Raw genomic sequence first — 12,841 nt, forward strand, 5'->3', positions numbered from 1 at the left:
CTCTTCCCCTGGGAGTTCGCTTCTGGAGGAAGGGCCCTACTGCTGTCATCCTGAAGGCACAATTTCCAATATTCTCCACATGGGTCTCTTTAGGGACTTGACCTAATACCCATCATTCCCACTTTAGTCCCGATCTACCTAGATTTAATTTATGTCTATTTTGTGTCTATTACAAAATTAGAAGGTGATTTCACCAAAGAACAGTAATGAAAATGGGTTTTACCCTTCTTTCTGGCATTCCTTCCTCAAATCAGTTCTAGAGTAGGTAACAGATTACTTAAAATAAGACTAAAACCACTGTTTCAGAATCTAAATCCATCTCTTCCTGTTCAGCTTCCCTTCTAGAACACACACTCACGATCATTTACTGGCCATCTTATTTGTTGAAGTTCTAAGATCAAGCCCTACAATGCACTGAACCCCATTGCCGGACAACTGCCACAGTAATATTCAGGGAATATTTACGGGAAAGTTATTAATAACTTTCTATATGCACAGGAGAACTATTGGTTGGGAAATGTCTGTGTTTGTAGAGGGAACAATACACAAGAAAAGCAAAAAGCAAAGCGGGAAGGAACAGGAGGAGGAAGAAGAGGGGGAGGGGAAGGAGGCTGAGGCCAATCAAGACAACAATGTTTTTTTCCTACATACTTTTATTACACCGAGAAGGAAGGTTTGCAAGTTTCTTTAGCAAAACATAGAATTCAACTAGGGATATCTCCTTATCCTATGATTGGATAAGGAAAATACAAAAAAAAAAAAAAAAAAATGGAATCCAAGATTTTGACCTGTTAATCTATGTGCTTTTGAGTAGTTATTTCCTTTAATAAGTAAATCAATGGAGACCAAATCAAAACACCCTTTTGTAGAGGTAACATGAACATGAAAAGCTTTATTAAATTTCAAAAGCTTAAATTATTTACAATTATTCAAAATTATTCCTTGGTTTTGTTTAAACTCTGAATTTTATCACTATTGTTTAATTCTGAAAACATTGTGACTATGTTAATTTCTGAAAACATTGTGACTATGGCTGTATGTAAGGAAAGAACCCTCACTATTTTCTTAAAATACCAATAGAAGAATTCAGAGTTCTCAAAAACTTTCAATTATTTATTCAACCCTAAATAGTGATGGAATACTTATTTCGTGCTAATAGTGGCTAGCAGGTGTTGAAATCAGAAAAGGATCTAGGACATTTGCTAACCTGGTATGTAAAATTTAGGTTGGACAAAAAGACAGAGTAACTAGGCTGTTTCCTATAATATGTGAAAAACAAGCCTCAGTGTCTCCGTTTATTACTGCATAGGAAAAAACAAAATATGAGCCTTTGCTTTTAGGTGAAATGAAATATTCTAAGATATCACTTTAGTCCCGATCTACCTAGATTTAATTTATGTCTATTTTGTGCCTTTACTTTTTGAGCCTTTACTTTTAGGTGAAATGAAATGCCTTAAACTGTTGCTAAAAGTTAATCTAAATAAATTAGTCAATCTGGTAAATGAAATGAAGGCATTATTTAATCCATTTAGTCAATATTTACTTAAACAGTGAATTTCACCGAATTCTTGCCTAATACAAGAGTTCACTCCGGATCATGAAATGAGACATTTGGGACACAGCTTACTTGCCAAAAACAGTCAAAATATACGAAAACTGCAAAAGGTACTGAAATTTTCTTGTAGGACAAAATAAGTTTGCATATACGTGTATTCCCATGGTACATTCTGGAAAACTGCATACACATTGAAATTTTATAAACTCAACTCTGGAAATCTTCCTCTGTGTTTTGAAAGATCTTTGCTTAATGCTGTTTATCTTAATCAACTAGAACTAATTCTTGGGGACATCAACCCGAGCATTTTCTAGTTTCTAAAACAAAAACAACTTTCAGTCATTTGGGGGAGAAAGTTGTATTTATAAAAGCAGACTTCAAGTAGCTTGTTGGAATAAAGACAACATAGAATTCCAAATGACACTGAATTATCTTAAGGGCAGATAGATCACCTATTTGACTGTCCTTCAGGGTCCTATATGGTAACAAAGTGTACTGCAAACTGTGGGACATTCTGAATGCATATCAGTGGGAGAGCAGAAACCCACAAATGCACACCATACAGCTCTCTTATGTCAAGGCCAGAGTTACAAGATCCCCTGTGTGGGTTTCAGCCTTCCTTCTGTGTTTTAGTCTTCCGGCACCTTTGGCATTAAGAATGCTTTCCAGTTAGGGCAACTGGGGGGTTCAGTCGGTTAAGCCTCTGCCTTCAGCTCAGGTCATGTTCCTGGGGTCCGGCCACAATAGGGATCTCCCTGCTCAGTGGGGAGCCTGCTTCTCCCTCTACCCCTCTCCCTGCTCTGCTCATGCTCCCTCTCTATCTCTGTCAAATAAATAAATACAGAGCTTTAAAAATATAATGCTTTCAAATGATAAAGTAAATGCATTTGCTCTTGAAACAAATACCAAAATAACAGAATGAATGGATTTTGATAATACTGTCTATTCAGCAAATATGTATTATCTGTTACTTTGCCAAATAATGGGAATACAGAGGTGATTTAATGGATTCCTTCCTCCCCCAACCTCCGCACTTAAGGAGCTCACTCCCTCTATGAGGGAACCGTCCAGAAACAGACTATTAGAACACATTCTCCAAGTATGTAGAGGCAAACCCAGGCTGGAGAGAAATACTTAGGAGGGTCACTTCATGTAGGCTGGAGGTAAGGAAAATCAAGAATTCTGTGATTCCAGTTCTGTTATTTCTTTATTTCCTTTCTTTAATTTAATACACTTTTAGTTTTTCTGCTTTCTTTCTGTTTTTTCTTTTTTCTTTTTCTTTGAGTGAGAAAACTAGGATCCAAAGCGGTTTCTTCCAAAAACTCACTTCCAGGCTGTATAATATTGTCACTCCTGGCTCATAGCTGGTCATTGGCAATGGACTCCTGCTCTCCGCCCAACGGCCTGGATGAGTCGGAAGGACTACAGGCACTTCCTCTCACTCATGACTTCCCCCTTTTTTCCCCCTTCTCTTCTCTTGCCTGAGGGTAAAACAACAGCTCTCTTGTTTCCAAACCTCTTATTGCCTCTCCAGGTAGGTGCCTCGGAGAGGAGTGAGGAGCAGCTCCTTGGCCGGCCGTGGAGCCAACCAGCCGAGCAGAGGCCGGGGGCTGGCCCATGCGGCATGGGAGGAACCATTCGCCCCGATGACTAAGTCTGGCCATGTTGGGATGAAGTATAAATGAATTTTTCCAGGTCTGATTCCACAAACATTTGGAAATTCGGCAAAGCCAAAATTATTACCACTTTTCAAATTTAGTACAGAATTCTGGATTATAGAGTCTTGGCATTTTAGGAAGTCAAACATAGTTGCATTGTATAACACCCACTTTGAAAGACCCTGAGTTTCATCCACGGATGCAAGTTTGTAATTCAGAACACAGTACAAAGTAAGGTGCCAAATACCCGAGTTAGAAGTTCATTTATTTTATTTCTAGCACATCGATTTATAGCCATTTTCTCAGATTCCCTGAGGTAGCAAGTCCTTTGTGTAAGATAGCAGGTGTGAAGAATCCTGTTCAAGAGGTTTGAGAAGATGGCATCACTGTGAGCGACATAGCGGGGAAGGGCTGGACAGAACTGGGTTCTAAAGTAGGTCTTGAAAAATGCAAGACATTTGAGATGAGCTGAGCAGTCAGGAAGACTGCTTGAGAAGGGAGAAGAAACCACATTAAAAAAAAAAAAGGCACGGAGAGGAGGGAAAACGTGTCATATCAGAAGGGGTTGGTTCCATTTACAGGAAAAAAGAGTCGTGAATTCTGGGAAAAAGAATAGCTCTGCCTCTAAAAAGGATTTGCACACTTGCTCCTTTCCCACATGTGGTCCGGCTGCTCTGCACTCGGACCTCACCTGCTCCTGGCAGAGCACCTGCAACCGTCTTCAAACCCACTTGTTTGTTTACATGTAAACACTGCTGGGTTATGCATTTATTGAGGATAAGCAGCATTTAATTTATCTCTATATCATTCCTGCAGAACAGTGCCCAATGCACAATGTCCAATAAATGCTTGCTGACTAAATAAGTGACTAAAAAGAAGAAAGTATGAGTCAGTCTCAGGAACATTGCTCTGACAACATAGCCGAAAATGAGCTGGAAGCAGTTAAGACCGAAGGCTGCTAGTTAAAAAATGTTACACTGCGGGTGGGAGAAATAGTTATTCTATGAATGAAGAAAGTGGGGCAAATCCATGATATAAAATATGCAAGGCTTGATTAACTACAGGTGGGACAGGGTATTAGAACAATTTTTAAAATGACTTTCAAGGCTCAGGAATGAACAGAGGAAGTAACCTCTACCAGACATGGTTAGGAGTTGAGTTATGTGCCCTAAAATGATACGTTGACCTTATTTGGAAATAAGTCCTTTGAAGATGTGATTACTTAAGATGAGGTCATACCCGAGTACAGTGGGCCCTAAATCTTTCCCACGTGTCTGGCGTCCTCAGAAGAAGAAAAGAGAAGACACAGAGAGACAGAGACCCACGTGCCGGAGGCAGAGGTTGAACCACGGCTGCCATCCAAGGCCAGCAGAGCACGGCCGGGAGCCTGAGGGGCTCAGAAGAGGCAGGACGGCTTCCCCCTCCACAGGGTTTGGAGGGAATGCGGTCGGGACAGTGTTCTGATGTGGAGCTTCGGGTCTTCAGAATTGAGACAATTACACTTCGTGGTAAGCCAACCAGTGTGTCACACTTTGTTACACAGCAGCCTAGAAAACACAGATGTCTACAGGGTGGGAGAATGGTATAGACCTTGAGTAAAATAGAAGTTTGGAAAGATAAAACGTTGATTGGAAAAGTTTTAAACCCTGGTTAGGGCGTATTCGGAGGAATGTTGAGGAGGAACCACCCCGCATAAATACTAACAGCCACTGTCTACCGCGTTACAAGGGCAGCGCTGTGTCTTCTGGAAGCTCCGTAGCAAACCCTTCCAGCTACTGGGGGAGGCTGGGCATCCGTCCGCCCAGACGTAGGGAGTGGCAGAGCCGATACTGGAAAAACCACACAGTCCGTCATCCGATTCTCAGTCCGAGGCCGGCCGGACGGCTGCTTTAGAGAAGGAAGGAAGGAAGGACAAACCTGCACGTGTACAACTTAAAATGTGTCCTCTACGTGCAGGTTTGGGTCCGTGGCGGTCCTGAGCTGAGGTCCGCGTGGAGGAGGAGGGGCAGGGGGGGTCTGGGTTCACTTGAAAGGAAGGAAAATAAAGAGTAAGCGCAGTTCACCTTAGAGATAAGGAACGAGAGATTACCAAGGTCTTTTAGAGACGGACTTGGTTATCAAGGAGAAGCCGCTGAATCACACGGAGAATGTGAACTCCATTCTTCCTTCCTATTCAGCCTCCGACTCTAAAGTCAGTATTTAATTTCCTGACGTGATGCCTGTGTAGCCACCAAATGTTACATCCTAATATCCTGTGAAATTTCCCCCGCTTTCCTGAGGCTTCACAGGATATTGATGGGGAAAAAGGATCTCCACGACACAAATAAGCCTTCGGGCATCCTGATGAGTACGAATAGTGACTGCTGCAGGCCGGTCATTGCCGAGTCCGTTTTAGATGGGTTTCTAGGACACAGGAAATGAAATTTTCCTCTAGAAAATTCAACTTACACCATATGAATATGACTCCCCTAATAATAAAGAATATACTTTATTCTATCTACTTTATTTAAACTAAAGAGGTGATGCTGAAAAAGCCACCAGGGAAAACCCAATAAAATTCAACACTGAAAAAGACAATTTAAAGCAAACCAATAACCAACTGCTTTTTAAGTTGCTCCTTATTCACGTTTTCATTTCCTTTCACTTTTTTCCAAAGTCTGCATTAGGCTTTACAAAAGTTCTTAACTGTTTTCTTTCTTCTTCTTTTTTTTTTTTTTTTTTTAAATTTAATCTTGTGTTAAGAGTTTTGAAAAGAGAAACCTCCCTCCAAGGGCCAAGGTACAATTTTAATTTTCTCCTGCTTAGTAATGATCAGTTCAGTCACAATTAATTTGCCTGGCAATAATGATGAGGAATAAAAGCAAATAATGGAATAAAAGTGAGAGCTAGTTTTGTTGAGGGGATGTGATCTAATAAAAAAATTCAAACCTGATCCCTTTGTGTGCTGATTTAAGGGGAGATAACTGGGAGAAACTGGAAATTCTTACGAGGTTAATGGCGTGGTGGTGATTAACTTAATGTGACTTCATTAGTTAAACATCAAGTATAAAGGCTGATGGGATTTAATGAGAACTCAGCTCGACTCTCCATGACCGGCACATCACCGAATGAGACGCGGTGGGGAGATACAAAGGGACACTAAAGGTTCACTCCGGCAACAGGCTCTCTCTGGAGTCGTAGAGGTTCCACACTAGAGGAGTAAAGCCATGCAGGGCAGACGCATTGCTAACCGAAGAGTGAATTTAGAAGCATTATTTCATGCCTATATACAGTTCCCAGTTCTCTGGGAGTTACCAGGTCTAGGAACAGACAAACCATGCTCTCCATCCAGACCAAACTGCCGCACAGCGGAATTCATATATGCTCCGTTATTCTACCGTCCATAAGATCACGCTCTGGATTCCTTTAGCTCTCTCTCCGTGAGGAAAGAGTTTACCACGGACTTATGGGAATATGAAATACACTGTGACAACCCCGTCCGGCCATGACTTAATGCTACTTGATGCTAGCCCACGTACGATGAATTGCCATTACTCAGTGCGCTAAAGATGTCAGAAATTTTAAAATGTATTTTTATGTAGGAACTAGAGTACATTTAAAATGATTTGGGATTAATTTATCTTATTCATTCAGTTTGTCCTTCTTAATAGTTTAAAATTGTAGTTTACACTTAATAGTTTAAATTATGTAAATAATTTAAAATTTAATAAAAAAGCCAATGTGACAATAAGGTAGCAAAGTGTCTATTATCTATCAGTGAGTTTATGTGGATCTTTGTAATGGTAATATTTTGTGTGATGGAAAGAGACTATGGCAAATTTCTCTCAGTTATCATTGCTAATGGTAAATTAATATTTCTTATTTTTAATATTAATACTTAAGTATTTTACTGCCAAAAGGAAGTACCTTCCTAATATTGAAAAAATTATAAAATTTTATTTCTTTTCATGTTGCTAAACAAGAGTCAGTTTCAATAAAAATGATTTGGCACTTAGAGCACATTAAGTAGAAAATTCTGCAGAATTTCTTAAGAGGAAAGAGGAAATCAGCTGTTTGGCAATTATATTAAAGATCAAAAAGTCCTAAAACTCAGGAGGAATAATATGTTTTTAGTAAAGTGTGCACAAACAAAATAATGTAAATCAAATCTAATTTCTCCTGTTAAATGGCATCATTTAATAAAATGACATACATAAAACCCAGTGTGCTATGCAGGGGACTTGAAAGGTCTTGGCAAGGTAAAGGAATGATTCAGAATCTCCAAAAAACATCCAAGGAACACTAAAGTCCTGAGCAGAGACAATAGCATCCAACAAATACTGAGCAGGGACTCCACCATTTCTCCACTAGGTACCAGAGCTGAACGAAGTCGAGGACGTTCAAATTCAAACTTGAAAGCCTTCATACTCCAAGTAGCTGTAGCCTCAGGAAGCATAAGACAGTCAGACGATCAAGCAACTAATGTACAGAACATAAGGACCCGATAGGCGTAGACCCGGGATGCCGACAGAGCAGCCCAAACACTGTTCCAGGCATTTCGTAGGAGGAGTAGGTTCGTCTTGCTGGTGTAAGTGTTGTGTCAATGAGAGAAGCAGAGTTCATCCAGGAGCCACGTGGAATTCACTCCGGTGAGAAGAAGGGGGAGAGGAGAAAGGAGAAGAAAGAGACCCGTGATGGGAAAAGACCCAGAGTCGGAAGAGGAGGCAGCCTGGGGGGCTGCAGTCAGTTTTCTGATGCATTTCAGCCCCTCATACTTGGGCTTCACCTTCAGGGCAAGTCGCCCTCCTCTTACTTAAACCAAGAGAGCGAGGGATGGGGAAGAGAGAGCGAGTTTGCTCCTTTACCTCCCAAGGCTTTCAGACGTATTTTAACTCAAGCTCGTCACTGGGAGTCCCTGAAAGGCAAAGTGATGTGGGGGCAGTGGACTTTAAGGGGTCTGGGGATCCTGAGCTTTTTGTTTGATTTTGCTTTTTTAACCCTGGCACTGAAAATGACGCGTTATAGAACATTTAGCGAATGACGAATTACTTGGCCCTCGAATTGTTTCATCTACAGATAGGGGCAATGCACTTCCCCCCACAAGGATCTGAGAATCACGTAGATGTGAAAGTGCTCTGAAAAAAATCAGTGTGGTTTAAACACTGCCGTTATTATTTAGCTAAACTTCCCCAGACTCCTCTTGTCTGTGTCAACCCCGTTTACACATACATCAAAAGCAAATTCATGCTCACTTCTCTGCCCAGTATGGGGACCTACCAGCATCTGGAGTAGGGTGAAGGAGCAGAGAGAAATCATGCATTTCCTAATCCTCACAGAAATCCATGTGTGGGGCTATGAAGACAGTGGAGGAACCCTGTTTCTCCCACAAAATGCCCCGAGGGGAAGTTACTTAACTGTCAAGGCTTTGGGTCTGTCCATATAAATAATATCACAACACAGGACTGTGCTCAGATTTCAAGAAGAGCAGTGATAACACACAGAGAAGAGGGGAAAGGTGATTTCTGTAGGGCAAGAGGGATTTTTTTTGAGTTAGCATACGATACTAGGCAAGGCCATCGTAGTAATTGGTATGGCTTGTTAATGCCACAATACCTGAGCCCCCGCCCACAGCAATACACCTGTGTCTAATATAATCCACGGCTGGAAAGCTTTTCAAACTAAATAATTATATGGTAACCTTGACAAGAGTCTGTCACAGATTATTTTGTGACTTCAGCCACTATAACCAATACCTTAAAAGATATGTCTTTTTAAAGTAGGTGGCATCGAGCCTGCCAGATCGGAAGGCGAACCCCAGTATCATCTTTCAGAGCCTTTTAAAGCTTCAGGTTCTTTTATGCCTATATTTTATGATCTTCCATTCAAAGATTTTACCCCAAATAAAAGCTGTATGTGTTTTGGGACTTCAATTGCCATGTATCCCTCAAACTGAAGAGTTTTCTTTTAAATCCTTTTTAATTTTTCATTTAACTTTCTTAATTTATTTTAGATTTCAGGCTTGATTCTGTTTTAAGCCCCTGCTTCTCAAATCTGGATTTGCAACAAAATCACTCAAAGAAATTTTCCTTAAGAAAAATCACCTCCTATCTCTTGTGATTCTGATTTTGTTTTGCAACTGGAAATCTGTATTTTTTAAAGGCTCGTCCAGTATTTTGATGCCAGTTTTGGATATAATTACTTTAGTCACTACAGCAAGCACTTCCAATGTGCACTACTTCCTTTAAATGGACGAAACTATAAGAAAATTGCTTGTTGTTTCTTTGAAAGATCATGCCTATTTGGAGCCTTTCAACTTCCTTATGTCCACTTGTTAGAAAAGGGTATATTTTCTGTTCCTTCCTTAAAACAACCCAGGGGAAAGCTAATTGGCATTCCCCCTCCATAGGAAAATTACTGCTAAAAATGATCACAAACAGAAATTTCAATAATCATCTCTTATTAAGATGTAAGAAGTCTTAAATTAAAATCGCTTTAAGCAGTATGACTCTTCGGTATCTCAGAAATCCATCTCCCTGGAAATGTATCCAAGTTGGATCAGTCCAGTGAGATTCTGGTGTGAATATCAGAAGTTACAAAATCCATGTGGGCCTTTATGGTCCACGAGTGAGTAGTATCACTGGGTAGAAGTCACAGACCAAAAAAAGAAATCTCAAGAAAAACATTTCACAGGGAGAATTTAACAAGAAAAAACAACAACTACCTTATAGAAAACAGATGGCTGGCGTTACGAAAGCTGGAAGGCACATAGCTGTGGCTTCCATTTGTTTTTGTGCTTTCATAAGTTGGCAGGAAAAATCCCTTACATTTTACCAAAAATGGCCCAGCCCATAAATAATTCACTAGAGAAAAAAAAAAATCCATACTTTAAATATGAAATATGTAAAATGGTTGAAAAATGACCATTTTGTTTATTTTGAGAGATGATTTTGAGACATTCCTTAAATATCCAAGAGTGAAGAGAAAATAATGTGGACCAAATAATAGTTCATACATCAAATGCTTTGTTTTCATTTTTTAAAACCCTGTTCTCCATTTTACAGGTAAAAACGACTAGATAATGTTTACTTTCATAACTTACTTACTTAATCTAAAAATGGGCAAATTATTATATGTGGTCTAGGAAATTATCTTCAAGTCAGGAATCAAAGAGGGACTCAACTATATTATGTGCATCCACGTGGACTTCATACCTGCTGAAATTCGAAGGGAGTGGTTGGAGGATAATGCGGCCACCCATTATGAAGTCACATAATAGAAGACGGTGCGCTGGGAGCTTTGTAGTGACACCAAGTTCATGGCCTCCTGTGCATGAATACTTCAGCTGTTTCAACTTGTGGTCTTCCAATGGTCCTGTCTACAGCAGTTATGAACTTTATGACCATAACTGACCCCAAAACAAAGAGAGATTCCTTTAAAGAAATGAATAGTTCATGAAGTAAGATGTCTGTGTTGTGATATTCTAGAGATGGTGTTGGCCACAGAACTAAAATACTTTTCCTCCTTGTAGTCCTTCAGTTCAGTTGGACAAAAGTGCACTTTCCATCTTGTCTGTGCTGGACACTTCTCTGGACACTGGTGATGGAATCACGAGCAACACATTCCTGTACTTTGATTTCTGAAAGGAACTGCCTCACCTGATTCTGCATGAGAATTTTCCTTACTCTGGTAATTCATAGAAAGACGGCAAGTTTTCATAGGTAGAATGTGTGTGTGTCTGTGTGTGTGCGCGCGCGCGCGTGTGTGTTTTTGGACAATTTACCTCCAAATCCTACTCATCACAGAGAGATTGTGAGAGGAGAATATATTTTTTAAAAATGTGACTTTTCACTTAAAAGAGATTAAATTCTGATTTAGAGTTTCTTTAAAGTTTCCTCATTTATTTGACAATTATTTATTGGAGTGCTCAAGTGCAAAAGGGGGCTGATTTCTAAAAAAAACTGACCAGGTTCATCCCGAATCTTTGTTCCACTACCTCTTAGACTACATCTTCCTCTCTGCCTTGGCTTTCCTTCACCTCTAGTAGGGGTATGAGACACAGGGGGTGTGAACTAAAAGGGAAGGAAGGAGATAAAATCCGAGGGTTGCTACCATATTTAAGGAGCCACTTTGGCTCTGAGATCTTACACGTGTCTATCACCTCTTCTGCAGGGGATAAGTGTCCTTTTCATTTTATAAACGAGAAAATATTCAGAGGATAAACCAGTCCACAATCCCACCTTTGACCAAGTAACTGAATTACAAGTCAGTTTTTAAATCCCAAGTCATATCAGAAAGTTCCATTTACTTCTCGTTCATTCATTCTGTATGTACCTATTTGAGTACCTGCCCTCTATTAGGCACACAGGCTAGTGTTAGGAATGTAAGTGTGAACAGAACAGAAAAAGTCTAGTCCTTAAGGAGTTTACACAGTAACGGGAGGAAACAGAAAATAAGCAAATAAACATATGTCTAACAGTGACAAATGTTACAAAGAAAACTGCAGAAAGGTAAAAACAGAAAGTGCTGGGAGAGACATGAATTGAGTGGGGAGGGGTGACTAGGGTTGATTTCTAATAGGGGTAATCTCACAGAGATTTTAAAATTTTTAAATTACAATTTTTATTATGATAAATGTCATCTTTAATACTATCATCATGAACAGCAATTTCAAGTTCTTTCTGGGGTTATAGGAAGTGATTTTGATGGTCAAATACATCATAAAGTTTGTATAATGGGACGCATTGCCAATGTAACTTAATAGCAAATAAAACACAAAGCATCGAAAAGTATTCCTCTTTGCCCTTAAATGGTTCATGCCATTTCAAATATTTCATGAAAATATGGCAATATGTCAGTGATAAAATTTAATTTTTGCTTAAAGAGCTCTCACTTGAAAAAGAAAAAGGCTTAATGAAGTAGATTGTCTTAAGACATCAAGATAGTCTTAGGACACCTTCATGGACAAAGGGTTTGAGTCAGTTTGGCTTTGAGCTGCTCCTGGACACTAAGGGCAGCCATGAACATTCTGTTTAATTCATAGAGAAAGGTTTGGTCATGCCCAGTGGGTCTCTGTTGAGCAGAACAATAAGCAGCTCCGTTTGGAACTCACGGATGAGACACCGGCCTGTCTGGACCTGGGGGAAGGAAAATAGAAGATGATTCTCCATGCAATTTTGCTTCAGGAAAGCACAATGATGGTGAAAATTTAATGTCCAGAAAGGTGAAAATTTAACGACTCTGATGAAATGTGAATTTAAGAACTACATTGTTGGGTTGCCTCAGTCAGGAGAGCACGCTACCCTTGATCCGAGGGTCATGAGTTTGAGTCCCGTGCTGGGTGCAGATATTACTTAAATGAATAAATAAAAACTTTCAAAAAAACATCTGAATTGTTGACAAGCATAAATACTTAAATTTGATTCAATTTGCTTTACAGTTCCTCCGAGAGAATTTCATCATATAACTTTTAGCTAAACTCACTTCTTGTACTTAAAACAAATTAGCAGGGAAAGGGAGAGATTCTATGTGTTAATTGCATATTTCTCAGGTTAATACGTGAATATCTTGAAAAAAATAACTCTATGTAATGTAACTGACTAAATAAAAAATGAATACTGCATTTTCATGACTTCCGAGGGTAGCAGTTGAT

The 12,841-nt window shown here is 39.7% G+C and overlaps 1 protein-coding gene across 1 annotated transcript in view; it reads right to left on the reverse strand.

Annotated features, from left to right (window-relative positions):
* COL5A2 (collagen type V alpha 2 chain) overlaps window positions 1–12,841 on the reverse strand; it is a 137,516-nt gene that overhangs the window by 74,885 nt on the left and 49,790 nt on the right. The gene's annotated exons all lie outside the window — the stretch shown is intronic.

This window comes from Mustela putorius, unplaced genomic scaffold, assembly GCF_011764305.1.
Source record: "Mustela putorius furo isolate JIRA1106 unplaced genomic scaffold, ASM1176430v1.1 tig00000992_pilon_pilon_pilon, whole genome shotgun sequence".
In the NCBI taxonomy this organism is placed as follows: Eukaryota; Metazoa; Chordata; class Mammalia; order Carnivora; family Mustelidae; genus Mustela; species Mustela putorius.